The 13,186-nt window shown below is 36.5% G+C and overlaps 1 long non-coding RNA gene across 7 annotated transcripts; it reads left to right on the forward strand.

The window, feature by feature from the left end:
* Positions 1-86: 86 nt before the first annotated feature.
* On the forward strand, positions 87-10,145 carry LOC127788404 (uncharacterized). 7 transcript variants are annotated; one of them, XR_008020357.1, is made up of 6 exons: positions 87-266; positions 759-2,382; positions 2,454-2,671; positions 4,913-4,954; positions 5,810-9,029; positions 9,713-10,145. It is a non-coding gene; the product is annotated as an uncharacterized LOC127788404 (long non-coding RNA). The 7 variants fall into 7 exon arrangements; XR_008020356.1 differs by lacking the exon at positions 9,713-10,145 and having other exon boundaries at positions 5,810-8,713; positions 8,796-9,150; XR_008020358.1 differs by lacking the exon at positions 9,713-10,145 and having other exon boundaries at positions 5,810-8,713; positions 8,801-9,150.
* The last annotated feature ends 3,041 nt before the right edge of the window (positions 10,146-13,186 follow it).

Genomic DNA, 13,186 nt, shown 5'->3' on the forward strand with positions numbered 1-13,186 from the left:
ACTCCACGTGTTTTGATCATACTGTACTGGATCTCTTGATATTCATCTAAACCGCCTGATTTGGGATGTACTGTGGTTTCGACTTTCCGTTTCACTCTCTTGAAGCCGTCCATTAATTGCGCCATTTACTCTCGATCTCGAAAATTTGCAGGCGATCCGTCGCTTCTTCGGCGGAGAACACAGAACCGCTGCTTTTCATCATCGAGCCCTAACCTTGACAGCCGGACGGATGCCATTTCATCCATGGCCGCGGCAGCCCGTGGCCGGTAACGGCGATTCTTTCCTGATCTCTCTATTCCTTCGATTCTGTACGCCTACTGTACAGCTGTACCGATCTGTTTCATACATCTAAATTACGCATATCGATCGTTTCCTGTACATGAATGTGTATATTGCTGATGTACTCGTATGTATGTATATATTTTTAGCGGATATATGTTTATTTACATATGCATACATGCATCTATCATCTATGTATGTGAAATACCTCTGCATATTTGTGCATCTCTTCAAGCATACATCCGGCAAATGTGGCGCGTTAGTAGTGGTTAACAGAAACTTTTCCCTTTTCGATACGTGTCGGTCAGAAGTCCAATGTAATGCATCATTGCATTCTTTTTCATTTCGTTGTAGAAAACGCTAGCATGATTAAGATGCATTTTGTGGCAGCTGTTGGACAGTGGACACGTGTACGAGTAAGTTCATTTTTAATGACATTTTACTGTTTAATCTTCAAGAACTATTATATTATTTTTCAGGGTTGGACCTTTCATGGACCTTTCATGAGGCCCATAAAAATCTGACTATTTAGAGGGCCCATAAATTGGAAACCCCTCTTTTGGAAAGGGCCCAGCTGCCCATGATCTACCCTCTCCCTCTGCAATCTTCGCTTTCACCCTGCCTTCTCCTTCTCTCGTTTTCGCTTTTCTTGCCCTCTCTTTCTTTCTGTCACTCCCTCCGTCGCTCTCATCCTTGTCGACTCGCCCTCACCCTCGCTCTCGCTCTCGCCGTTAACTGGTCCATCGCTCGCGCCTCTCTACTCCATCGGCCTTCACCTTCCCTGGGCTCGCCTCTTGCTGCTGTGTTCAGTCGACGGTCGCTCGACGCTCGCCCTCGTGGCCGGTCATCGGTGGCTCGCTCACACTGCCCTGCCTCGCTCTCCGTCGCTCACTGCCTTAGATTCAATCTTTGTCTTTGAAGCAAATCTGTTTCTCAAAAGCCCTAACTTCAGTATCTAAATCTGCTTAGCTTCATTCAACTTTTAGCGGTTAGTTTCTCTTTCATTTTATTTCGTTTATGAAATAAAATTATGATACATTCGGAGATTTGGATTATTGGATAGCTTGCCTATGTCTATTTTATTGATGTTAGCTGAATCTAGCAAAAGAAAATTTAATTTTATTGATATCTTCATTTTGTTTATATACATGATAACTGTTTGTTTTTTTCTTAGAAAATAGAACTAGAGTCTAGAGATGCCTTGTTCATTTTATTTTTTTTATTATTATTACAAGTCTAGATATAGAAATTAAGTTTAAGATTATTATTGTTTAAGTGTGTATTGGATTGGCTATGTTGTCTATTAAGAAAAAAATACTCGAACATCTTGATTATGTAAAGTTGATTGATTTTTTTGCTTCTAAAATTGTGTAGTTTTTAATTGATAATTTAGAAAAATTTTAATTTTATTCTTTAATATGGTATAAATATTTATTTATTTTATCTTATTATAAAAAAATAAAATTTAAATATACTTTACGATTCAGGAGCTCAGTTTTATATTTCGCCTTAGGCCCTCGAATCTCAGGTACCGCACTGTCATTTTCATATATCCAATCACGCCTGCTTAAGTTATTTTCCCACAAATTCTCAATTGTTAACTCTAAGGTATGAAAATATCAATAGTAGGTTTACTAAAATATTTATTTATAAAACGGATGCAAGTGTATATTTACATGAGGGGCAATGGTTTTTCCCAACAATAATTGGATTTTCAGCTATAGAAATTTTATTATATGTTTATTTTAAATTTTTAATTAAGTAATTTTGAAGCGATGTATATATACTAAAATAATGATTTTGAATTTTATCATCTTAGAAAATTTATAATTTATTTTATTAAATTCTTATTCTAAAAGGTATAATATTTAAGAAATTTAATTTTTATCTAATTTTTCTAATAAAAAAGTAAAAGAAAATATCTTCCAGAATAATCTACCATGCAGATAAAATGAAACCGAAACTGTCATACACCACACAAATAGCGAAGCAGTTTGCAAACAAATCGTACGAGATGATCCATTCCTCTCTCTCTCTCTCTCTCTCTCTCACTCATGAAATTTCGCGATGTTTATCTAAGGAACCCGATTTCAGGATGATCAGGTATTTCTATATTCACGCTCTGCTGAAGTTGTGACTGGTTTACTTCGTTTAATCGAATTCTATATGTGCAGATGATCCGCGCTTCTCTGGAAGATTCCGGAGAAGAACATGAAACGCCGCCGTCCATCATCAAGCCTAGGTTGGCTCACGGACGAAATCTCAACGACGATCGCGGCGCCAGTGTCTGATCACGCCGGTTCTTATCCGATCTCTCTTCCTCCCAGTATTCTACAGTGCCGATCTGTTTGATGTATATATAAAATGCATATGGTTATCCGTACATGTTTAGGTATTAGTACTACACATTAATATACTCGTATATGTGTGTATTTAGCGGATATACAGTTATATACCTACGGTTATATCGGTATATAAATATATGTACCTGCACCCTGCATGTATGTATGTGCCTTGGCGGATGTGATGCGTTATTTATTTATTTATTTTTATTTTCTGGGGATGTGGTGTGTTATTACTGGTTAATGGTATTTTTTTTTTTCTTTCCATAATGGTGAGGTTTGAATAGGATTTGAAGGCAAATGCAAACTTTTTCATTTATTTTGCATCTTACTCCTCCTTTGATATTTCGCTAGGAGAAATTATTTTGCTTCTAGGTAGCAGTATCAAATCAACAAGAAGAATGATTTCTGAAATTTATCAAATGCTCTTGTGTTAATGATAAAAAAAAAAATCATAAAATTATCATAATTGATTAGTCTAGTATATAAATTTTTGTTCTTGATATTTGGAAGGCACGAAATAATTTTTTCATAATTAGGAGATATGGTGATTTACTATGCCCATATTATTGTGGTTATTTTTATATTTGTTTATCATTATCAAAAACAAAACATTATTAAATATGAAAACAATGTATTTTACCTAGTGAGAAAAAATTCTTATTTGTTTTCAAGGCATATTTCAAGTGGTTGGACCAGATAATTTGAGATTCGCACCAATAGATTATGAGTTTAATTTCTTGTCTTGCATAGTGAGACAAAACTTTTACTTGCGATTTATCTCATTTGTCGAAATCAAGAACATGAGCGACGGAGTACCGGGCAAGGGCGGTAATCCCAAGAAAAAATCCTTATTTTCTGTATGTAATTTTTTTGTTCTCCTTCCCAAAAGGATCATAACAGAGTATAAGAACAACTTGGAGGTGTTCATTGAAAATTGCTGGGAAATGTTTCAGGAAACAGTTTTAGACCTCTTCTCCTGAGACATTTCCGGTTTACATTGGAACCGAGACGAAAAATACATGATCTGAAACCTTTTATATGGATGGTTGATGCCTCTTGAATTACTGGAGGATGGAATAATAGGGTCCCCTTCAGTTGGACCAGAGCCAAACATCAAGAGGGTATCGGAAATGCGTCTCTTTCCTCTCGATCAGTTTCAAGTTGGAGGAACATCTTCCTTGGTTCTTTCGAAGAGACTTCCGGACATTCAACCTTTTAGTTCAGCTACTTTTTAGGAAAAAAAAAATAATAGTTCAATTAAATACATTGTTAAAACTCTTGCTTGATGATAGATATGGTCGAGTATGTATCTTTTACTGTCCATGGTGCGTATTCTACTTGATTTACTTTCTTTGATTTTTACTATAATATCTTTGAAGTTACATATATATTTGAATTTGTTTTGCTTTACATAATTTCGTAATGATACATTCGATCTTGAGATGCCTCTTGAATTACTTGGAGGGTGAAGCAATTAAAGCCCCTTGAGTTCGACCAGAGGCAAACAACAAGTGGTTATGGGAATTCATCTCTTCCCTCCCAAATCAGTTTCAAGTTGGAGGAGCATCTCCCAATTGTTCTTTCAAAGGGACTTTGGACATTAGGGGTTATTCTCTTCATCTTTTAGTTTTGAATTTATTTTCAATTTTGTGTTTTGAGTGTCTGTTTTGAGATTATTGAAAATGGATTTTTTTTGTTTGTAGCGTTTTTTGCATTTTGAAAATTTTGAGCGTATTTGTGATGAAAACAGCTAAAACAACTCTTCTTAGTTGTTTTGAGTTTTTCGAAAATGTATTTTTAAAAATATGAAAATAAAGACATTTTTACTATTTTGGAAAATTGAAAACAGTAAAGAGAACGTGACCTAATCTTTTTAGTTTCAATGCCATCCCTTGATTATAGTTGTAGTTGTCTTCAAACTAGATCTTGATTTTTCTTTCATTTTCTGATCTCTTTAAGCTATATATTTGAATTTCCTTTGAAAAAATCTTAATAGTGGATTTAGTTAAGTTCCCAGTGAGATAATAAAACACTCTTTGAAATAGTTGATGGGTTGATTGTGTTCAGCTATGAAACCAGAGTACATTGAACATCACCATTTTTACTCTTGTTTGAGGGTACATCAATATGTTATCTACTTAATTTTCTTTTAGATTATTATTTTCTAAAAAATGATTATTAATCCCATCTCAATGTGAACTGTTGTAAATGAGATTCTGGGGAAGTTAATCAAGGACAGGATTGGACAATATTGACTAATTCCACTCTGTCTTTATCCATTTTGACAGAACCAAAACAGTTTTTGGAGTTGGTCAGTTTACACAGTTCAGGTATAAAATTATTCATTTTCTATGTAGTTACAAAGCATGTATTGTATGTATTCGTGAACATACTTGGAAGGTTGCAGGTTTAACATTTGCCTCACATACCTGTTGCTCCCTGTTTTGGTACTCAATTGAGAGTTTATGTCAAGATAATTAACTTGGAGAGTGTGACCTTCCAAACATAGAACAAGTAACACGGATAGAAAGAAATGAAAAAAATGGATGTGTAGTTACTACAGGGCCGAGATTTATGGAAATTGATGTAATATGTAGTGCTAGGAAGCCACGTGTGATACATATTTGTGTACAATGTAATGTGAGCATAATTGAAATTCATTAGGACACAAGCCCTGTTTTTACCTTTTCTTCGTTTTACAATTTGCCACAAAGCAGCCATGGCAAATGGCAACTATTTGAAACTACAAGTTATTGCAAATATTGGCGATATTTGCCATTGCGAAAAGTATCTTGTAGTAGTCTGACCCATATTCCTGGGACATAATTAAGATATTGTTTCAGTTTAGCGTTGTGATTAACGCTGCCTTGTTTAATAAATGGCCAGGCTTGGCTTATTCATGTTTTTTTCATCCATCTCGTGAATTGTATGAGTGAAGAAACCTGGCTTTTTCATGACTGCACGAAGGGACTACTTATGTCAGGTAGACATACTTGAGAAAAGAATAAAGGGCCTCAAAAATAGCTAGTGAAACATAAGTAATCATGCGGCTCCGCTTTTAATTGGATGTCTTTATTTAGATCTGGTGTTAATCAGTACAAAAACTGACAAGCATGTCTATTTATTCTGAAATTGAAAGAGATTAGAGTATATTTTATGATTTATCATTAACCCTGCATGCATAGGTGTTTTCTGCTTGGATCTACTGGATAAGGAGACCCATCACTCATGTGCCTATATGCTTATGCTTCGCTTCTGCCAGCTTTAGGAGCTCTGCACCTGAAGATATACAAGGTAATGTCAATCCTTCGTTTGTTGCTAGATCTCAAACCACTACCCTCTACTAAATGTGTTCCTAAAATGATAAATTTTTCAAAAGCGAAATTGTTTTTTCTTTAAAAAGAGTTTTCTATTTCTTTTTTTTCCTTTCCCTCAAATAATTTTAAAGCCTTAGCATCAGTTAACTCTATTTTTTTTTTAAACTTATCCAAGATATCACATACTCATTAAGAGAGAAAATGACCATTCAACTTATTGTTTCTCAACCTTATCCAAGATGTCACATATTAACAGAGAAATTTTGAACCTAACTGTGCAATCATTAACAGAGGAAGTTTCCTTTTCGTCTTTCAAAAATGTCTCTGTACATAGTATTTTAGATTCCAACTTTGTTTACCCCACCCCACTAAATTTAGTCACACACTTGCTCATTTAGGACATTCGGGGGATCGGTATAAATTGATCTATAGTCTTATTCGGCTCTCTTTGACAACCAAAATTACATTAAAGAGAAGCACAAGTTCGTTCAATTAATTTGGTTTGTGTTATTATCTACGAAAGTATTCAAGAAAAGTTTTCCAATCACGCAGCATCAGACCTTAAAGGAGGGAAGAAAATATGTACAATCACAGCCCCATAAGAGCTGGCACTTGCTTGTCACTTTTCATTTGTTTGTCTTGAAAGAGAAACAGAAAACACAAACTTTAGTATAATTTACCATTAAAACTAGAAAAAGTTTATGTAATTTCTATATAGAAATGATCCCCAGAAAGGAGTCATCTGTTCTTGACCTCTCATCCAATCATTAATACTGGTTTGGGAATCAGACTGGGCAACTGGAGCTCCTCCTCAACAACCGCAATCTATCCTTAGCTTTTTGAGCTTTGGTATTAGCCTTTGCTTTTACTTCCTCATAATACTGCATGACAATCGAACACATTAAACATAAATATGTACCTTAATTCTCAACTACGGAAGTCCATGTGGGTCTGAAGAAATATATGTGCACACAAAAATTCTTTATTATGATACGCAGATTCTTTTGATCTTTCCCTGTTATATACTTCAGAAAATAATCAAATTTACATTTCAGTCCAAATTATAAATTCACAGGGAACAAAATTCGGAAGTTGACTAGCTTAAGTAAAAATGTTTCCATTATAGACCCACCTCGGCATGGATTGTTGCCATCAGGTTGCACCATATCTGCAAAATTGCAAATTTGGGCACATTGGCAATGAAAAATTAAGCGTGACCAAAAGAACATGATGAGAGCTATTTGGTGGCTGCTGGATGCAAGCAGATTCAAGGGGTTTAAAAAATTGGCTCTTATGTTACAATAGAAAAAAGACAGTGATTTACGTGTTTTACCTGTTGTTTTCTTTTTCTTTCCAGCTCAGCCTGTTAATAGCATGAGAAGGCAACCTCTTGTCAGTGACATCAAGTAAAAGCATATGAAAAAGAATAAAAAATAGACCAGTACTAACAAATTTGTATCATTCTCACCAAAGCCTGCTTCAGTTGAGCGTTCTCTTCTTTCAATTGGTTCAGCTCGGCCTCCAGTTCAACCGTATAAGCCTGCCAAAGAGTGAATTAAGTAAACTAGTTTCACTTTTGTCCCATTGACAGCTATAACTTGCCCGATGTTTATGGTAGAATACCTGTTTCCTTGCTCTAGACCTTGCTGCGGACTCCCTATTTTTGATCATCCGGCGCTGCCGCTTCTCCACCACCTTCTCCACCTGTCCGCCATCCGTGATACGTTTCCTTCCGCCCCTCATTCCGCCCATGTCCATTCCATACTGATGGGCACCATCCATGTGACCCGCGCATATCCCATCTGACGACACTGGGCTCACCGGTGACCCCATTCCCAGCCCATAACCGCCGCCGCCACTGCCGCCATAACACACCGCCGGTGGTGGCGGTGGGTGGTAACCACTTCTCTTCCCATTCCCTACGTACCCTGGTGTCTCAGCCACCCCACCCTGGGGCATTGCTTGGTATGCAGGCATATTAACGCCACCCCCACCACCAGGCGCGGCTGAAGCCATGATCGGCCTGGAAACGAAGCTAGGGCCAACTCCGGGATTATTACTGTTCTGGTACATTCCATACGGCGCTGGCTGAGCCGGCGGAGGCGGATTGCACTGTTCCCGAACTACCCCTGCCCGGATCAAGAAATCCTCCAGTGTCATCTCCCCAAAAGTGGCCTGCCGCTGGGCAGAACCGGAATTCTGAATGCTGTTATTATTCCCACCACCCCGATGCTGTTCCTGCTGACTCTTGTGTATCTCCGACCACACTTCGTCCACCGTTTTCTGGCACAGAGGTGCCGGAAGCGTGAGAGAGCCTTGCCTCGACAAGCTGAGCTGCCTGGGGATGCCTTTCTCCGCCGCCGACCCCGCCGCCGCATCGCCGGCCAGAAACTGTATATTGTGGTTGCAGTTATCAACAGCCGTATTGGCGCCGGTGGGGTTGGAGTGATGAGTAGCGTGGGCTTGAGCTTGGGCCTGGTTTTCTTCAGCTGTCCAGATGCTGTTGAGGAACTCGTCCATGTTCATGGAGCCGAAATTCTTGCCGCTTTCGCAGAGGGTGTGCTGGAACTCATCCAGGGTGAGGGAGTAGATCGACGACTGTCTTCCCAGCGACGCAAATGCGGCGAGGTTCCTGCTGGGCTGCTGCTCAGCCTGCAATGGCGACTCCACCTCGGCTTGAGACATGATCTCGGACTCTGGCACCACCATTTTGACCAGCTTCAGTTGAACTTGTTTGGGTTTCTGTAAAAGACACAAGGTCAAGAAAATCAGGTAGTTGTTGATCGAATACTGCTCACCATTACTTTCTGGTCATAGATATGCTTCAAGAACATTTTCTAATTTCATATACAAGGGTAGCAAAGGAGTGGTCTACCTGGGCCGGGCTAGAAGTGGGCCTGGGTTGGACAAAATCTTCGGGCCCAACTGCAGATGTTATTCTGGTTAAGCGGATCTGCGTACTGCTCCATTTGCGAGAACGTGGAGCAGAAGAGACCCGCCGAATGGCTGAGGGAAACCATGGGAAGAAGAGATGAAATGGAGAGAGAGGCAACTAACTAGAAGAACTACATGGAAGTACTAAAGCCAGGTAATTTGGGATCTAGGGTGGGAGAAAGAATCTTTCCTTTTTCGGAATTTACAGACTCCAGTGGCCAAACTGAAGTAAAATGAGAAGGAAAAAAAAAAAAAAAGGCGTGCACTTCACCAAATGGTCAAACAAATTGAACTCATCAGATCCCATAGCAAGATCGTAGATTTTCGTAGGCTTACAAATTTCAGAACATAGATATGAACACAAGTTACCTGATATTGACAGCTAGATCTCACCAATCTCTGCTGTCTTTGAACTTCTGGAGTACTTCGCCCAAGTGTTTGAAGCCCTCAAAAGGTACCCAACGCCTCCTTCAACAGTCTTGCCATGGAGAGAGGAGAGAGAGAGGGGGGGGGGGGGGGGGGGGGATTAAATAAGTCCCCGCTATGATATTTACAAGAGGTGTTTTCGGCCATCAAAAACTGGAAATTTCACTCCGATTTAACCTTTTTTTTTTTAAATTAAATTTGGGTCCCACAAAAAATTACCAAAAATGATCATAAATTTTAGTTTTATTAAGTTGGTCAATTAATCAGGTAAAGTAGATAAGTACGTACACATAGATGATGCCGTTACAAATGTATTGTGATTTTAGAATAGATTTATTGATGATTACTGAATATTTATGGCGATGGCATTGACGGTGAAATTGGGATGTGACTCTGGATTTGGTTGCAAAGTTCGAGTCCGCCCTGGGGAAGGATGCACGGAGGTGCTGCCACGATTCTGCCAGGTGCCTCCTCCACACTCAGTTTTGCTCTGCTGCTTTTCTCTACAGCTCAACACGTGTCTCTGCCGTGGTCATTATCCAGTGTTGCCCGTATGCACTGCAACCGGTTCCATTCCATCTAATTATCAATTTAGTCAGTAATCAATTTAGATGGTCTACTCCTAGAAGCTTACGAAACTATCAATTTAGTTAGTAATAATACAGACTTGTAATTACTTAACATTATTTTATTTATATAAAACTAAGCTTATTATAATATAAAAGTTTTTTAGATAATAATTTGAAAAAAAGTGATTTTTCCCTTACCTTATATAATTAACTGTCACATAATTTTTAAATATTTTTTAATCATTTTTCTCCTTTCGTTCCCCTCTTATTCTCTTATATTTCTCTTTTAAATAATTTGCAAATAACTAGTTGTTGAATCTTTTCTTTAGTAGTTTATAATTAAGAGAGTTTCTTTCTAGTATTTATTTTTTAATTGAGTAATCAAGCTTTAAAGAAAATAAAGTATTAGACCAATAACCAAACTAAAAAAAAATATGTATATTTAAAAATTATAAAATATACCTTACTTTTTGTTTCTTGATCTTTAATATTTTAAAATATTACAGAATTAAGACTATCTTTTATTCTTATTACTTATACTTTTTCTTCTTTTAAAGCGACCCACGTTTTACAGATTATTTGAATATTTTAAGTGATATTTATATGTTAATATATTATATATTTTATGTTAAATGCTATTTAAAATCTAATAATTAAATCTAATTTTTCATTAAATTTAAATCAAAATGAATGTCGCTCGAATAATCTAATATAAGGTGTGATCTATTATAGTTCTAAGGGGAGGATTTATATTTTTTCGCGTTCTATTTTATTTTAAATTATAAAAAATATAAAAATTTTGAGACATATTATGTTGTCTGTATCGAACAATAATATGTTGTTTAATATGGGTTGGCAGAGGGTGTATGGGTGAGGGTCACACTCCTTTTTTAATTTCTTGGTGTTCAATAAATGTTATGTTGTTCGATGTAGGTAATAGAATATATTATTTGTGTTTTTAATATTTTCTATTTTTAATATTAAATAATTTTATTAATTAATTAAAATATTAACATTAAATATAGCGAAGACAAATCCGCACTACCCGGGCTTAGGGGTGAGTACAACTTCGGTTAAACCGAAGTAATCGAACCGAATCGACGAATTCGGTCGGTTTGGTTCGATTAATTTTTTTAGAAAATTCGATTTTTGGTGTTCAGTTCAATTTTTTGGTTAAAATAATCGAAATAACCGAATCGAACTAAACTTACAAAAACAACACAGTTTTGAGTTTATAAAGCAAAGTGAAAATATCCCCACCCAAGTCAAATCGAAGTCACGCAGAGGCAAAGGAGAGAAGACCCTAAAGGTGGAAGGATCGAATCGATCCTTCCTCGCTCTGCTCTCTCCCTTCCACCGTCTCTGATGCTCTGGCACGACGACATCATCGCCCTTTCCGATGCCGACGTTGATGCCGCGGCACCCAAGGCAGAGATCTCACTCACCTGGAACTGAAAGGCTGGATCGAGATGGACGCGAGATGCCGAGAGAGGTCTTTCGAGTCCGTCGCCATCAGTGTCGCCTCCACCTTCGACGCCTTTCCCTTTGCCATCAGCAATCGGTCGCTTCCTGCCTTTCCTTTCGTCGATCGTCATCCCTTTTATCAGACCCAGACTGATGCCTTTTCCTTCGCTGATCGCACGAGGCTTCGTCTCATTGTTTCTTCCCTTCCTTGTGCTTGGACGACCGACCCATACCAAGTACCAACAATGACCGACCATCAAACAGAGGTTAGTTTTGACGTTAGGTTAGGATTTTAATTTTTCAATTTTTTTGGACTCAGTGAAGTTAGTTTCTTATATTTCTTCCTTTGCTAGGTTTTTTGTTTGTATTTCATTTTTTTGCACAAATTGATTTGTATTTCTCTCAATCTCTAAATGATTTTGCATTTTTCTGTATCAATTTAATGGATGTTTTTGTATTTTATTTTTGCAAATCGATTTGTTCTTTACTGATTTTGCCAAATCGGTTCGATTAACTTAGTTTAGATTTCAGTTAGTTAGAATTAATCGGTCAATTCGGTTTGATTATTACATGCAATTTGGTTCGGTTTGATTAAGATTTTTTGATCTATTCGATTCGGTTATAACCAAATGCACATCCTTACCTGAGCTAACGGAGAAGGAGGTTGACGGAATCAAATAGTTCCACGTCTCTCGGAGAGAGATTGGTAAGTTCTGAGCGAGTAACAGAGTAAGAATGCTCTAAGCCATGAAATTGGGCGAGGTGAGGCATCCTGCGCACGTGCGCTTTTGTCGTCCGGCCTTTTCTGATTTGACACATTTGCCCCCGACCCTTCTACAAAATTGCGCCGCAGATTTCCCCGTCAAGCTGCATGATTCCACGTCATGTTTGCACGTTACCAAAAAAGAAAAAAAACTCGATTTTAATCCTATTTTTAATAAAAATATTATTTAAATATTCAAATTCGATATTTCTAATAATGTTTTATATTAATATTTAGTATATTTATATAGATCTAACACAAAATTTAATATATTAATATAAAGTATTATTATAAATATTAAACTTGATATGTAAGGAATGGTATGTGGGTCTTACTATTCTTCAATAATAAGACTCGTGGCCCTTTCTTAAATTGTGATATTTGTTAGGTTGTGTAACACAATCAACATAATAATTTTATATTAAACTTAAGTATTGAAATGACACTTTAATATTTTTAACATTTTTAGGGTGTTTTAATATTTTTTAACTATAGACCAAGGTTTATTATTATATAATTATTTATTATAAGTTGATTATTGTAAGTTGCTAATATGAGAAATCATGTTGCATGATTTGGTGGAAGGAATAATATAATATAATAAAATATTAAAATTCACACATTTTAGTTAAGAGTAAAGTTTTAGTTATTTTTTTTTTATGTTTTTTTTTTTGTAGTTTTTCAACCCTTTACAACCGGTCATCTTAATATCTTATCGGCTAAATCATCCTTAACATAGTTTATCAGGGTAGTGATTAATAATAAAATATAACAATAGTATAATGTAAAAAAGTAAATATTTTTATTTAATTTACTCTTTTTTAAAATAAGAAATAATCATAAGTGGTCCCATAAAATTAGACAATGCCCATTGAAATCTCGTATAGCGCATATGCACAAGGCTCATTTTTACTTAAGTTCTTATTTTTTTTTTTCTATTTTAACTATTTAATCTTGTTACGTTGTACTAATGTCATACTTAACAAATTATACTAAGATCGATCTTATCAGGCCATGGTTCGATCACGACTTTATAACCGATTGCATTCTTTCTCAGAGAAGCCAACTATGAAGCATAATGAGTTAGAA

Source organism: Diospyros lotus, chromosome 13, assembly GCF_014633365.1.
Source record: "Diospyros lotus cultivar Yz01 chromosome 13, ASM1463336v1, whole genome shotgun sequence".
Taxonomy (NCBI): Eukaryota; Viridiplantae; Streptophyta; class Magnoliopsida; order Ericales; family Ebenaceae; genus Diospyros; species Diospyros lotus.